At 46.8% G+C, this 16,988-nt stretch overlaps 1 pseudogene; it reads left to right on the top strand.

The window, feature by feature from the left end:
• The window catches only part of LOC121837657, a 66,794-nt pseudogene extending 50,277 nt beyond the window's left edge, over positions 1–16,517 (top strand).
• Positions 16,518–16,988: the final 471 nt, after the last annotated feature.

The raw sequence follows: 16,988 nt of genomic DNA, 5'->3' as shown, positions 1-16,988 counted from the left end.
CGATCTCTTGAAGTGGCCCGGGTTCACGTCGCGGAGCCGTGCCGGTATCTGCTTTTGTGCGCTGTGGTTTCTCTGCATCGATCTACGAATTCAGCGATCGTCTCGCCGTACAGCTTGCACCGTCGACGTGCTAGGTGCCCCCACCCGGACGATCACGTATGCCTCGCTGGACGAGACCGACGAAAGTGGTGCCGATCGCTTCTCTTTACTCATTTAGTGTTCGCCATTGAAACAAGTCGCGTTGCAAACCCGTGGCGATGCGAGCGCTTTTTCGTGATACTTTTTGTGTGACGACGTGAGGATTGTACAGTCGTGTTCTGTGTGCCTTCGCTTTTAAACTCGCGTCCCGTCTAGACCAGCGCAAGCTTCGTCTACGCCGATGCCTCCCCTTCGTTCGTTTAGTCTTCGCACTTGTGACAGGGAATGTCGCAAAATCCTTGTGGTGCACTCATTTTTTCGCGGTGGCGCGACAATGCAGCAGTCACACCACTATCGATACGATATACGCTACGTGAAATGCTCGAGTGATTCCACCACCGTGCTGCCTTCGCGGACTCGGCCTGCTTCTTTGCTTGTTTTAATAAATGAAGGATGCCAAATGGGATGGTCCCTCCAAAGTTACATTTAATTATCTGAGAAGCTGAGGCCCTCGCCGAGTCTGGTCGTTGTAATCAGTCGGTAGTAAATCAGGTCAGCTGCAATTGTCTTGTCCTATACCAATGTCACACATGATTCTGCCGTCACCTTCACTGTTAGCGAAAATAACACGCCTAGACGTGTAAACCGTTGTCCCATAGCAAACACGTCAAAACGTGTTCGTTTTACACGCAGCCATGTGTGTTATTCGTGTACACATAAGGTACGGTGTAAACTTCACACGATACACCGTGTTTGCCTCCGCGAAACACGGCTCAGCGTGCTCCAGCGAAGAAGCCCGCGGTGGGAAGCAGCCGACGCAGGCCGACGCAGCCCCCCCCCTCCCCCCCTCCCCCGTGAGCGTCTGGGTTGGAGATTATTGTTCGCTTTTGTTCCTTGCGGTCGACGCTAAAAAGAGCACTTTCGGACAAAGGTCTATAGCTACGACGGGACTGCTAGACAGATTATATATATAATCTGTCCAGCAGTCATTTATCTAGCAATAGATAAATGACTCGAAGAAGCGAAATATTAAAATCGGGCGACGACTCACGCCACCTAGGCGTAGCGACGTTGGCAGCAACAACGCAACTGCAAGACAGACAAAGGAATGCCAAACTAGCCCAACTACATGCCTTGTTACATAAAAAACTCGAATAAAATACTTGGAATCGGGCGGTAACTTGCGCCACCTCTTGAGATATTTAGCAGCCTACAAATAATAATGTCTGTTCGTACGCTGCGAATGATCATGAGTAGACAGCAAGCCTACGTACATTGCAGACAACACAAGCACCACACATTACACACTACAAACAGTACAAGGACACTGGGCCCGACACTTTTTTCTTAATTTAAAACTTTGTGATGCTATGTACATGTTAAAAACCACAACTCATGTGGCAGAGGCAGAGCACACTTGACATTCAATCTGTCCTCGGAGAGTATCGGGACCACAAACCAGTTACATCGATCCACATACAGAAGAGACCCCAGTGGGCACCATACAGTCTCAGAAACTCGGCCAAGACGAACGCTTTTGGAACGCTTTCCAGTCGTCATATCCTGCCCACTCTCTCGCACTGAGGACTCAATTACTCAATTTCTAAGTGAGAGATAAAAAAAAGGAAATAAACTGTTCCTCTCGACCTGCACCACCTGACGGTATAACAGGTTTGATCCAATATAATATAAAAAATGAGGGCCGTAATTGACCAAACGTTTCTTTAGTCCTTAAAGCCAATTAAAAAGAAAAACAGAGAGACAGCTGAACATTGGCATTGGAACGAACTTGGAGAATCTTGCGAGCAATTGTGAGTATTTGTGTTTCGTTTTTTTTTTCCTTTGGTATTAAGTTATTAATTGTTGTTCCGCTTGGTCCTGCCTCTTGTCTTCTGTGTTCTTGACGACGAGGAAGTTGTCTTCTTTAAAATTTTCGTACTGGAATATATAAGAAAATGGATTGGAAACAATGTTGAAATTTTATTCTCTTTTAATGATTTTATTTTAAAATTAGTTATGTATTTCTACGTATCTTGTCGTTCTCATGTATGTTTTCATTTTATTTCTTATTTGTCTGTCGCCTTAATTATTTTTTGAGGGGGGGGGGGGGAGGAGGGAGCAGAGAGCATTGTAATTTTTCGTTGTTTTTGATTTTCTTAATGATTATATTTTACAGCAAGAGATTATTATTATAGCTATACATACCCTAGTATTTACCTATTTACATATTTACATTTTCCCCCGAAGGAGAAGGATCACACTTATAAAACTTCATGTTTGCATCCTGTATTCTTATCATGTGTTGCTATTAATCTTTTTTTTTTGAGATTGGAAGGAATGAGGTTATGTCTTGAAACAGACACTAAATATTTAGTCGTTTTCGTCAGTATTACTTTTCTTTTCGTACGTTGTTTGTTGTTGGTGGTCGGTCTTGAGGGGTGCAATAAGAGATCAACCTCTTTTCTTTTCCACTGTCTGTCTTGGTTGTCCGTTCCTGAACACTGTTGCTCTGAGAGTAGATGACTTTTCGTTCCAGTTTTATTGTAGATACTCTCGTTACTCTTGCTGAGAAGCCCAGAACCTGGAACTAGTCTTAGGTCCTCGTAACCTGTTGTTTGGGGTCTCCTCTGTGGATGGCTGTTTGTCGCGGGTGGTTAGTGGAATCCCAGGGAAGGAAACTGGCTCACTCCCCCTGATCATGTTGTGGGCCTTCCAATTGCCATTGATTGTGGTGTTGGTTCAGGATGGAAAGCTAAGGAGAAGCTCCGAACCAGGAACTAGTCCACGGCTCTCCTGCACTGAGGACTGAAAAAACATACTGGAAGCCATCAACAAAATCGCGCCAAGCAGGTTTCTCACCTACTGCCACCAGGAAGTGATCTGTCCTTGAGCGCCAGATAGCATGGAGACCAGGGTGTAATGGTGAATTCCACTCGTAGATCTGGAGCGCTTTCCAAAATCCGCGAGGGAGGCAAAATTCCGCTCCGTGGGACCCGCTCCGTATCGACGAGGGGAAGATAAACTTGCATTTTTGGAGCTACCTCCTCCACACCCCTCCCCACCCCTCCTCCTTCCGCCGTTCAAAATGGCCGCTGCTCGTACTTGACCAGCCCACCAACGCCTCAGCCGGCTGATCTTTCCGACGACCAGTGACGACTGTCACTGCTTAGCTGCAGAAGTAACACGCGACACAGGCCGGGCGGAATTATAAGTACCACGGCGCCCATGTCACAAATAGCGAAGACGTCCGCGTTCGGCACCGTCACATACCTTTCGGCCGCCTCGAAGCGGCGGGGCACGGACAGCGATTGCCAGCGGTGGAGTTCAGATTGCTAGTACGACTTTAATAAACACAGAGGTAACAAACCATCACTTGCGCGGTCGTTGCCTAACCACATCTTGCTTTATTTCACAGGAAAACGCCGATGGAATGCAGTGTAAAAAGGTAAACAATCACTGGCTGCAGAATGAATAGGCCTAACCTTGCGTCTGCCTCCGGCTTTTCTGTCGTTCTTTTTTTTCGTTCTTCCTCGGTGATCACAGATGTCAGCGCTTACGATTTGCCACGCTCCACATTCCCGGCTTTTTATCCCTGATCTACGCGAGGTAGAAGCGTTCGAGCCGTCACAGTCCAGAGTAAACAACCGACGCACCCGAACAGATCCAACTCCACCGACCGGCCCGCCGATCTCTCCAACCTCGCCGCGCATGCGCACCGCCGATTTAGACGGAAATCACGTGGGCCGCTCTGTCAATTTCCGGAGAGATCTGTGAAATCCCGCAGAGCAAGTTCGGCGGAGTTTGGGGCGCTCCGTGGAGCGGGCGCTGCCAGAGATCTACGAGCGGAAGATGACCAACTTGAGCCAGATCTGCGAGTGGAATATGCGCGCTCCAAATGGAGCGCTTTTGGAGCGCTCAAGATCTGCGAGCGGAATTCACCATAAGATAGACAGGTGGGGAAACGAGAGCCAAATGAGCGACCGGATTGTGTCCCCCTCGGCTTTCTCTTTTTTTGTGGCGCCATCTATGTGGAGCACTGCGAACGGTGGCGACCTGCTAAACTGACGGAGAAGGTTTCTCGTGGATTTTCAATGGGGGACTGTCGTGCTCTCAGTTTATTTTGCGCACTCTCCCATAAAGGTCCATGCAAATTCGATTCCAATTTTTTTCTTCTCGCCGCAGCGCCATCTGTCGCAAATCGGGGGTACCCGCAAGCAGACGAGTACACAATCCGGTCACGGCGCTGCGGTAGGTTTCTATGGGCCGTTTCCCTACCTGTCTATCTTACACCCTGATGGAGACCAAGGAGGGCTAGCGTCTCGAGACAGCTTCTGTTTGTCCCATTGCCAAACTCCAAAAATTTACAGCTTTCACAATCTGGGTAGAGCTGGACCTGAAGCGTTTGTCTTAGCTGGGCCCAAAACAATTGAGCATTTGGGCAATCGAAGAACACATGTCTAAGGTCTTCCTCGGAGGGGCATAGCGCACAATTCGTTGACCATGGCACAAAGAAGCCCTTCTTGTCCAACCAGGTTTTGACGGGTAAAATCTCGGTATGAAACTTAAAAAAAAAGTCCTTTGTGCCGGTCTTAACGGGGTAGAACGAAAGCCTTTTAAAAACGCTGGACGATGTGTCACGAAGGTTCGCGCGGTACATGGGCACGGGGGTTAGCAGCTCCAGGGCATCCCAGTACAATCTGCGATGTTTCACCTTTGCCAGGTATTCGTCCGAAAACATCGCTTGAAAGGTTTTCAATGCTCGCTCAATTTCTTTGTAGAATTTGAGCGTGCAAACTCCCTCGGACCATTCATTAGGTACCGGCATCCACTGAGCTGTGCATTTTCCGCCATGCGTTTGAATGGCTTCCCGCAATTGCTCGTTGCGTTGACTGCGAAAAAAAATAAATCTCTGCACTTGGAGCTTCAGTTCAACATTCACTAGACCGAGACCACCTTTCTTTCGGCAAAGGAACAAATTGCTGCGCCGCATGCGCTCGAACTTAGAGTACCATGTGTAAACGGCGCAGAACCGGTTCACTTTCTGAACATCAATAATCTTACAAGGCATTGCTTGTGCCGCGTACCACACGGTAGGAAAAAATACCGAATTGCAGACCTTACTAAGGTTAAAGAGAGACAAATATCTCCCATACCAGTCCTGTGCTTTGGCCTGCAAACCTTTCATATGGATACCTGAGTCCCCAGTCCTGAGGCACTCGGGGACAAAGCCTATGCCTAAATAGTTTGTCACTGCGCAACTCCATGAGATTCACAGAAAGCTCTCAGGGCGAGCGTCCCAGGCTCCCAACCACCGCACCGATCGATTTCTTTTCGTTCAGTCGAGCACCCGATACACTCCAGAAGTTCGAAACGTGCTTCAGCGCTAGTACAACCTCACTGCGTGAGGAGCACAACAGAGTTAAGTCGTCTGCGTACGCAAGTACCTTTAGCAGACTTGACGCCCAGTTGAATCCTCTGATGGCACTGTCATTGATGATGCGCCGGCACAATGGTTCAAGATCGAGTGAGAACAACACCGGCGACATAGGGCAGCCCTGAAGAACCGATGAGTGGACGGGAATAGGTTTGGTGAGGCCTCCATTGATCTTGATGTTGGTCGATATATTCTTGTAACAGATCCTGACATATCTGCCGAGCGTCTCACCTATGCCACAATGGTCCAGCAGCCGGAAGAGGAATCAGTGAGAGACACGATCAAAGGCCTTGCTGAGATCCACTTGGAGCGCAGCCAGGGGGCTGCCCTCCACTAGTGCGTCTTCGCACATGACTCTCATCATGTGCAGGTTGTCCTGGATGCTTCTACCACGAATGCCATAAGCTTGATGGTCCCCAACCACGCAACAGATGCCCCGGTCAAGCCTCTTCGCTAAGATCTTTGCTAGAATTTTATAGTCTGTCGTGAGGATGCTTATTGGCCGGATGTCTTCAACACTCGGACAGCTGTGAGGAGAGCGCTTCTTGAGAATGAGGACTACCATCACCTGCCGCATGGATGGAGGGAGAAGACCTCGTGCAAGGATGTCGGCGAAAACCCCCCTTACAAAAAAAAAATTAATCACTTTCTACAGAATTTCTAGACATAGTTATGGCTAGAGAGCATAAATTTCCTGGGGAGAATGTATCCACTTTTTTAACAGTTGTCTACAAAAGAAAATTAACCACTTTCTACAGAAATTCTAGACATAATTATGGCTAGAGAGCATAGATTTCCTGGGGAAAATGTATCCCCTTTTTTAACAGTTGTCTACAGATTATTGGCCGCTGCTTCCTACAGGTTTTGTGTAGACTTCAGTGTACAGACAATGTGGCGACTCTGTACAGCAAACATACAGACATTCTAGCAACATTTCTGTCCCATTTCTAGCGCCAGTAAGAGAGTTCCTAACGAATTGCTGTAGACAAGTCACAAGTGATAAACACAGGTTCCCGTTTGATACGGGTGCCCGTTCGACCTGGCACGTGACCACACGTTTGAACGTGCCATTCGAATTGGCAAATTACGCGCTAGCTCTAAATGGGTATTGCCTGGGAGATTGGTTGTCTTAAACTTATTTAAGACGTCACGAAACTCATAAACCTATTTATAACACGGTGGAAACACGTAAAAGAAATGTGCTCGCGTAGGTGCTTGCAAATCGACAGGAAAACAGACACAAAAGATTGTTTTCAATTCTCCTCGAACTTTATTATCTCTTCTGTAGACAAATACAAACGTGCAAGCGATCTGTGAAATGTGAGAGGCACTCTAAGATTTATATAACTGAGAAGATTGCAAAGCAAACAAAAATCGAGGCAGGGTTGGGCAGAAATACTCCAAAATGTATTTGGAAATACAAATACTGGGATACTTTAAAATAGTACCTAAACTACTGATACTGAAATACATCTGTAAATGTGTATCAGCAATACGTATCGGAAATACATTTTAAATATAGGCAAAAAGTATTTGGAAATACAAATACAGGAATACATTTTAGGGAAAGTAGAAATACAAATACAGAAATACTGATACTGCAATACATTTTTCCAATTTATATGAGACCAAATTAAATAAAGCTTGGAGTTGGAAGTGGAAGTTTTTGATCCTGAAATTACTTTCCCGTAGGCTTGGAACTTTGCCTTGAAGGCAGTGATTTCGGACAACGAGGAGTCTTCAATGCGCTCAGAAACACGTTTCATCAAGGACTGACCGTGGTCCCTTTCCTGATATCCTGTCTGTCTGACGAGGGATGCGAAAAGGCTTCGACCTCTAAATAAATTCTCTGTCATCCTAAATCCCATCAAAACGTCACCACGCCCTTGTCAAATAAGGACGGCCCTGTCAACATTTATCACATGACGTCACGGTGGAATGAACTGGTATTCTTTATCTGTAGGTGTGGCCTTGAACATGAAACTTTAACGCGCTGCTGTATGAAAGACAATATGTAATTTCGTTGTAGTTTACCTCGTTGAAGATTGTGCAGGATTTTCGAGAATAGTGGACCACCTGAAGCATCCTGGAGCACACGTCTTATCTTCTGTTACGGTTGAAAAGACGATACGGTGGCATCCCTGTTGTGAAGGTGCTTCCTGCTGACATTCCGCCACCGACGCATGCATTGCAGTCATCAAGTTTTGCCTTGCATACTCCAAATAGAGACCTCGTGGATTGCAACCTGATATTGCCGGCAGAGTTGCGAGCTCTACGAGAAACAGCGTGCTCGAGACGGGTCGCAGGTGTACGAAGTCTGGGTCGGCACAGCGAGGCCACGTCTGACCTCCTTCCTGGGTTTCGGATCACTAAAGCAGCGGGCCACTTTCACGTCGGCTGATGACGTACCCTTGAGCCGTGCAGTACTACGGGCGCAGCCTCAGACGCATTCAAATACCTGTTCAACTTCAGTGCGCGAGTTATCCTACTATTTCAAGTCAACCGCCGCGAGGCTCGTGCTGCAACGGACTGTTACTCAGCTTTGCCGCATGGGTAAACTGTGTACGTTAAGGCAAGAGAGACTGTAAGCAGTGGGTTTTGGATGCCCGCAAACAATGACTCAAGAAACCCTTACCTAAGGACCTGCGGCACAAGATGCTCTGACTCCACTCCTGGCACGCCACCTAGTTCGAGTCCCCGACTGCGCAGCAGTTCTTAGTAGAGAGAAGAGGACGCATAAAAAAAGAGTTTAGAGAACCGGAAGGAACCTTGGTCAGCATGGTAACAATGCCCCAGCATCTCCTTGACCCTGGTGCCCTCAAAACTAAAATAGAAGCGTTCGGATTTTTTTCTTTTTTTTTTTTTTGGGGGGGGGGGGGGGGGGAAGAGGGGGGAGTATTTTTCAAGAAATGTAACAAAATACATTTCACCTTGATTGTATCGCGATACAAAGGAACATTCAAAATGTATTTCGATACAGAAATACAGATACCGAGGAAAAAAAATGTATCGCGATACAGAAATACAGGTACAAAATGTATTCCTGAAATATTATCGCGATACATTTGTATCGCGATACTGCCTAACCCTGAATCGAGGTAATTCTGACTATAAAGGTAGACTCTCGGGGAAATTATTCTCCCGGCCGCCGCGAGAATAGACGCAGCATAATTATATAGATAATCTGAAAGAGTACGCGTAGAAGAGCGGTCAATCGTTGCCAAGAAGTAGGTTGCAGTGCACTTAGCATAATAATAGCGGACTTGAAAGATGTAATCCGTGATATTTGCCGACACGGTCAAAGCAGGACAACCACACAAACACATACGAGAGGGAACGGCTCCTTGGAAGTTTCAACACGATGCGGCGCACAAGCTGTCATTTGCCGAACCCAACCAAACAGCAAGAATTCCTGACTTCTTTGAAGAATCGCTTGTTGCCGATATGCGCGTAGGACTTTTCGAACACTGATAGCTTTGGTGCACATTCAATACGTTGTCGAGAGACATCCTAATAAGACCGCAGGGTTAGGCGACAGATCGAAGCAGGTAAGACAAGCGAATTTCGAGCTGCAACTGGCAACAAGCAGACAAAGAAAAAAGCGCCGGCCAGGCGCGCCCTTTCGGATCTCGATGCTTATCAGCGTGTAGCTTGCGCGCTGCTGAGGGTCACGTGACAGATGTGACACAAGAGAGGAGGGAGGGGGCGCGCTGGAGGCACCGAACCCTCTCCCCAGGCATTCCAGTGAGACGTTATTTTGTAGCCTCGGAAAGCAGGCGCGCGCGCGCGCGCATTTTAGCACGCTTGAACACTGGAAATAGAGGCGGGGCGGCCAGAAGCTCGGCTTGCGCCCGAGCAAAGAAAGTACTCAGCGTGAGCTCGTAGTTTGACTGCTGCAACGGCGGACGTGCTCTCGCAATGTTCGATGTTCTTGCAGCCGTGTTTTCGCGCGCTACCTTCGCTGCGTCTTGAACTGAAGTGAAACGGAGTCTAGGAGTACATTCTTTCACGCGGTCGCGTCTCCTGCGCGAGATATTCGAGCTGAATAAGTAAATTGAGGCAACAAAGATGGACAAAGTTTTAAAGTTCTGTCAAAAATATCGGCTCGCCAACGTCGCGCGTTTACGTAAAAAAAAGTGTTAGTTTTAGTTACAGTATAAGCGAACATCAGCGCAATTAAATTATAAATAACTAAATTAATAACTAAAAATTTAATTATAATAACAATTAAATTATAACTTGCATTACGCGGACGATCTGAAATCGATGAACCGGCGCTCCAAGCCTTCCGGAAACATTGGCCTCCACGGCTGAAACAGGCTTGCCCATGCCGCCGATCTGTACCTTCCATATCAAACGGGCTCCGGAGAGCCGTTTGATTAAACCGATACAGTTTGCCGGTCACCGGTCACCCGTCTGTGCAACATGGTTACCGGTTTGAGCAAATGTGCAACAATTTTGCCCAAACGAGTCGCCCATTTGCCCAGACAAGCGACCTGTTTGCCAAAGGAGTGACCTGTTTGTCCAAATAGGTGAACATTGTGGCTCATACGGGGACCCCTTTGAGCCACACGGGCGACCCCTTTGACAAACTGGTGACCGGTATGGTTAAACTGTAAGCGGTATGGACACATTTATTTTCATATAGGTGCCAAATGTTTTTTTTCTTTTTTTTTTTTTCAGTGTGTATGGCCTATCAAGTCAGGTCTGTGGAAAATCTAGGAATATGGCGACGCAAAGTCTAACGACCGTTGGCGACAGACAGTTGGCAGGATTTCTGACGACTGTGCTCTGTAGACTCCTGTTGACAGGAAATCTGTAAAACCTTGTAGAAAAATGACGATAAGATAGGAAGTGGACAGGTATGTTAAAAAATCGTTAAAATGTCTGCAAACTGGCTCAGATTTTTTTTTTGTAAGGGCCTACAGAGAAGAGGGACCCATAAATCTGCAAACTTCTTGTAGAACGCCGCTCCAAGACCATCCACGCCAGGATCTTTCCGAGGAGACAGCTCTTTTATCGTGCTGGTAATCTCTGTTTCGGTGATGTCAGCATTTCTGGCTTCCCTAACGTCCGCCGGGATGGAAGGCATCTGTTCCAAGAAGCTTTGTTAAAGTTCACTATCTTGAAAACTGTCTACTCTGTGTACCGTGTGCGTGTTAAGCTATGCTTGATTCCAACAATGCTTCTGGCCGATGTTATTTCGTTATTTGAAAAGAGCGTACCTTCTTCAAAACCTATGGCTCGCTCCGAAGAGCGAGTCGGATTCGCTTGCGGCGGAACTGAGCCTGTTCTTGGCGCCGTCCGACGACGCTTTCGCGCAGCGTTCAAGTGCAGTCTGACGGCAGTTTAAGCAATCACAGGTCATGCTAGTTCTGACGGGTGGTCCCAACAGCCGCCCGCCATCGATTCGTTTCGTAAAGCGGGAGCGAGAAAAACGTTTCAAGAGCGAGCAGCATGATTTCTTGCCAATGCTTACGTCTGTGCCGTAGAGACGCGCGCTCTCTTCGCGTATGCCGAAGCGACACGCTTTCGAAATTTACCATTGTGTGATGTAAATAAAATGAGTTTGGATGTCACGTTTTTTAGTGGCGGCGAAAGCCGCTACAAAAAGAATACCTACAAAACGCAAAAACATTAAAACAAATGCGAAAAGAACCTCAATATTCGATGGAGTTGAAATACTACCAACGTACCGACCCGCCCAGTTATTCTTTCTGTCAAAGAATATTAGCCAGTAGACATAAATTAAACAAATGCAAATTTTTAATTGGTTACAAATTTGTAAATCTCTATTGCTTTTATGATATCAGGCAATGTGTAAATGTATAGGATAGGCTCATAGCAACAATTTATGTCCCACGCATTATATTGTACATTTTCTCTAAATGCTCGAAGTTGTATAAAAAAATTGCTCATCATAAATTAAGCCGCACCACTGAATGTCCAATAGCGTGTGACTTTTATGTATGTTCTCCGCAAAAGAAAAAGATGCATTCAAAAAGGGTCAATTATTGTGTTTCCCCTCTGTTAGAGCTTCTTTCAGGTACACTCAAAACGTAGGTGTCTACGTCTAAAAGAGTGGAATTGACATTTCCCGCAGGGCTGGCAGGCCTGACTCAGTTTGGCTGGCAGCTTGCAGCCTATGGGAACCTGGGGAACTACCACAAGAGTGAGAGTGATGCCCACCCTGCATTCCTCAACGATGGCACCATAAGAAAGGGGGAGCTGCCGCCAAAGTGAGTGCAACGGCAGGTGGGTCGTTCCAGTGAACCCCTATAAGATGATACCAAACAAAAAATCATAAAAAAATGTATTATTAAAAACAAAGAATGCGAATTGCACGGACAAGAAGGAGATGAACACAGCGTTTTGTTGTGTTTGTATAATCAGTTTCCATATTCTTTGCAATTTATATTTAATAATTGCCTACCAACTGATCCAGTCATCAGCACTAGCCAACAAAATTATGCTGCTATTTTTTTACTCTGCAATGACACTGTGCTTACAGTTGAAAAAAACAAGGGTGCAAGCCAGGCACGCAGCCAGGATCTTGATTCGGTGGCGCCAATCACGAACTGCCATGTGGGGAAGGGTAGTGCTCCGCGTTTTCAGAGTTTATTTTTCGTGAAATTCGGAGAGTGTTATTCGGAGTTTACTTTTTAGCAAAAATTCAATGTTTATCGGAGTTTATTTTTCGTAAATCCCCAATTCTCTGAGATTCAGAGATTAATTTCGCAGTCTTTTTTATAAAAAAAAAATAATAATAACCGGATGCTAACATATTTCAGATAAAAAATAAAGCGCGCTTGTATCAATTAAGATTTCTTCAGATGAATTTGGCGTTGGTGTCATTGGCACTGCTAATTTGTCCTGCGACAAAAGTCGCACGCAAGTGTGGCTTCGATAAACGTCGATACCTTAAAATTAATGAACTGCCGGAGGTAGCCGCAAGGAAGCTCGTAGTCATCCCATGAATCTATCCCGGGGCCACGCGAGGTGGAGTGCTTAAAAAGACACTGACACCCCCCCCCCCTTTTTTTTTTTTTTTGTTTCATTTTTTGCTAGGCGCTTCATTATGGTGTCGGAGGACTACCCAATTAATATTTTGCAACGAAGTAGTGTATTTTTTTTAATAAAGCCAAAACACGCAACTGCTCGATACCGAAACCGAAACCCGACGGAGGGCGGAGAAGTGGAGAGAAGAGAGTGAGATGCGGAAATCACGTAACTACACCCAACCGTGTTTTTTTTTTTTTTCTTTGTTTTTTCTCTCCTTTTCGTAGCAGACGACATGCGGCGTACGGGAACTGTTCACCGTGAGATTCTTTTGCAGTCATGTATGTTCCGCTCGTTGTTCTGTACTCCAAGATGAGTTGTTTTGTACATTGAGGAGTTGGAGATGAGTAGTGAGTGCCCGTGGTGAATTTCCATGATCGGCTCCGAAAAGAATACACCAAAGATGTTGCGTGAAGAGCTGGCTTACATGTCCTGCGTCCGAAAAAAAGTGACATTGTGCGACAGAGTTTCCGAAAGATCAACGGGATCGGGACCAATGGCTGGCTGCAATTCCCGTAGAGCATTTACGGGCACCTCGGAAAGCGGACGCTACCTGATTTATATGCTCCTTGCATTTTGTGGAAAGTGATTACATTGAGTTCGCAGGTGTTAAAAAGGAAATCCCATACCATTTAATTCAGCGACCTGTCGTCCACAGCATTTGTTCCTTATTTTTTTGTTTTGTTTCTTCAGTAATAATTGTAAAAAGAAAAAAAGAAATGTAGACATCGGAGAATGTTTGAAAAAAAAAAAAAAGGTTTCTCGGGGGATCAACCCGGTTCTACCGCGTGTGGAACGGACGTCTTCCCACTGAGCTACTGGGGCATCGCTTTCCTGGGGAATTTTTTTCCTTAGTAATAATTCAGCCGATAAACTGTAAAGTTTGCTGCCGATTTTCCTCGAGCAAAAGCACTCCCGGGTCGAAGTCGGGACGCACCACGCATAGGTAACATTCGTACCTAGTAAAGAAACCGTACGCGTGCATATTCAACTCGAAGTAGACAAGTCGTGCTTGACGTTTGTGCGAGCGATGTCTTCAGCCACGAGAAGGGAGCGATGGCTCGGCGACGTCTTCGCGCAAATCGGCTTGGTGGTCGGGCGTGTCGTACGGGATGAATACCAATTCTTTTGATCAGTCCCAAATTTCTCTTTTAAAGGCAGACAAAATTCGCCGGTACCGCGAACGACAGTTCTGAACTAAAGGTCCCACGCCCGTCGTCCGCTGCCATCGCCGTCCCCGCGAGTCGAGTCCCACGATACGCGAAGCGACGCACGCACAGAATGCTTCCGGTTCTCTGTGGAACTTTTTTTTCAATCAACGTATTTGCAGCTTTTTAGAAGCCACAAAAAATGGGTTTCATATTTTTTTCTATTTTTAATATTGAGTGTGTGCCTTCAGTGACCCACGACTTTGATTAAATTCAGAGGTCGCATCGATACCTTAGAAAACGGCCCGTGACCGCGGAAAAGAGAGTGAGCGAGACTCGAACCGGCCAGTTCTTGATCGGCGGTTTTCAGGCGGAAAGAAACCGAATTTCGAGCCGCAAATTCTGTTCTGGGTTGTTGAGCTCTCCCATGTCACGTACAACTAAAAACCTCGGCGAGCATAAATACCCTGTCAGTGTCCTTTTAAGGATTTAATAGAGAAGTTTCAACTGTCCCTTTTCCGTATTTCGTACAATCACTATGGTCCATAACTTTCACTGTTACCCCCAGAAACATACCCGCTCCTTTCTCTAAATCCCAAATCCCACGGCCCAAACTGGAAACCAAAAGAGTGGCTTTTGTCGTGACACAAATGGTACGATGACCCGTTTCCCTGAACCAAACTTGACGAGACAAGCCATAAGACCGCTTTTGACAATGGTTCGAGGCTTGAAAGATAATTATGGTATCATTTCCCAGAACCATTAAAGGGGCCCTCCGGAGCGTTCTGGGGTGGTCTATTTTTGGCGGTAACTCAATCTACAGGCCCTAAGGATCCTAAAAATAATAAAATTACCGTCATACGCGGCGGATTTCCTTATTAAAATTGCTATCAAAGTCCCCGGCACGCCCTCCTTTCTGAGATGACCCCGGAAAACGGGAGGGGCATCTCTTTACGCGTCTGCCAATAGCAAGCGAAGGATCCCGGCGTCACTGCGCGTCACCAACGCGGCCGACCGCCGACCTGCGGAGGAATTTCTCGAACACGCGCGGACCGTCGTCAAGGAGCCCAGACTTCGTGCTCGGCAGTCGTCGTTCGTCGCACCGCACCGTCGCGCTGCTACTGCAATACGCAGTCGCATTCCCCAGATGACAAAAAAAAGTTTGACTGGTTGACGTGGAAGGATCGCAAAGCTGGCTTCGGAGTCGGGATCCACGGGAAGAAGGAACACGTGTCCCGCAAACGCACGCCTGCGGACGCCCCGGGAAGCAGACGAGCCGAGGCGCCGACGCATCACTCCCTAGCAACAAGCTTGCGGGGAGAAAACATAGTTCGCTGGTTTTTGAGCGATAATTGCGGACTATGTTTCCCGCACCACAATCAGTTTACGTTTTTCGCAAACTCTAAATTACAACATGCTTAAAAAGTGTTGCAATAATAACGTTTGCATTCACCGCGAGATGCAGCATTTCCATTGGTCAAGTTTCAGCGATGGGCAGGGAATGGGGGATTGCCTTCCCAGAGAAAATAGTCCCGATATATTTCTACTGCTATCTGCTTAATGAACGGTTTTGTAATCTAAAACTTGTAGGGGACGAGGAAGAAGAGAGGCATAGGGCGAGGCGGGAGGGGCCAGAAGAAAAAAGGGAAAAGGAAGAGGTGGGATAGGACAGCACGGGCGGGGCAGCCGAATCCGGCGGAGCTCGAGGACAGAAGCTTTTCCATCGCGGGGTCGCGGACCCAGACCTTCACGTCATACCAGGGCCTCCACCATCGAAGCAGACTTGCAAGGCAGCGGCGATCACCGCAACCGGGGAGGCCAAGCCACCGGCACAGCAGAGAACTGTATTTATAAAACCTCTTCTTTTGTCGGCTGGTGTCGTCTGGTTTCCCGGTGAGCAAGCGGAGCGCGGTCCGAGCGGGCAGGGGCAATAGGACACCCACAAACTTTGAATAGATATTAACTTGCACCTACTACGCAATATAACAACATAAACAGACGATCGCAGAAAGCTCCGGAGGGCACCTTTAATCCTGCGTTGCTCTAATTGTAAAAAAAAAAAAAATATATATATATATATATATATATAGAGAGAGAGAGAGAGAGAGAGAGAGATACTTTTTTTTTGTTGGGTGAAGGGGGGGGGGGGGTGGACTGGGCGTTTAACAATTCAGAGTTTATCGGATAAATCCGAATTGACAAAAATTTTAGCGGCGGGTGTTTTTCGGATTTATCCGAAAACACGGAGCTTTAGGGGTGGGGGAGAGGAGGCCTCAGCAAAATGGAAGACTTTGGGAAGGGGGGGGGGGGGGGGGGATGACTTTCAGCTGGAAAGTTTTCAGGCATTCTAAGGATATTGTAGGTACTGCACAGGACCTACAATATCCTGGTTTAAATGATAGAAATTAATCAATAGGTATCCACCTTTTCCGTGTGCTCTCTCATCAGCCCCGTCCCTTGGTTTTGTGTCAGCGGCAGCTCCGTTCCTTGCTTTTCCCACCCCCACAGCGGCACCACCCTCTGCCTCAGCACCTTTCTCCTGCCCTTGAAACTGTCTTCTTTCTGAATCAACACAACATCCCACCCCCGCAGCGGCCCCCTTTCGGATCAAGAGCCCATTCCTGCCCATGCAGCTGTCCCCCTACTGGATCGCCCTGCTCCCATCCCTGGAGCAGCACATCCTCTGGACCAACGCCATGCTCCACCAGCAGCCCTACAGGCCCTGGAAATCTTGGTAAACTGAGCCATCAAAGACTAATGAATTGAATTGATATCAGTGTTTGTTTTCTCATAAAAAGCAGTTAGGTAGAGAGCACGATATTGTTAGCGCGAACAAGCGACGGTGGGTTTTGGCTGTTTTTCTCTTAGAGTCAGAAGGCTTTCATCCAAACTTCTTTTGTCGTAGGAAATGCTAATTTGGGACACTAGCATACACGTTAAAATATGGCCCTACACTAGTTCCATTTTAAAGTAAAACTAAAAAGAACTAATGTTGTGTTCGCACTAGGAGTATTGTGCAGTGTACACATTGCGACACTGTTAGCGCAAACACGGCATCGGCACATTTTCGCATTTTACTTCTATATAGTATTAGTGAGCACGAAATTTTATCGCTTACAATATAGAACTAAATGAGCTCTTTCCGTAGCATATTAACTTGTATGACATCCCTTGGTTTCAAAGAGAAAAACTGAAAAAAACGGCGATCG

Source organism: Ixodes scapularis, unplaced genomic scaffold, assembly GCF_016920785.2.
Source record: "Ixodes scapularis isolate PalLabHiFi unplaced genomic scaffold, ASM1692078v2 PGA_scaffold0__279_contigs__length_252992795, whole genome shotgun sequence".
NCBI lineage: Eukaryota > Metazoa > Arthropoda > Arachnida > Ixodida > Ixodidae > Ixodes > Ixodes scapularis.
The sequence above is the reverse complement of the archived record's forward strand: the minus strand, read 5'-3'. Positions and strand labels throughout refer to the sequence as shown.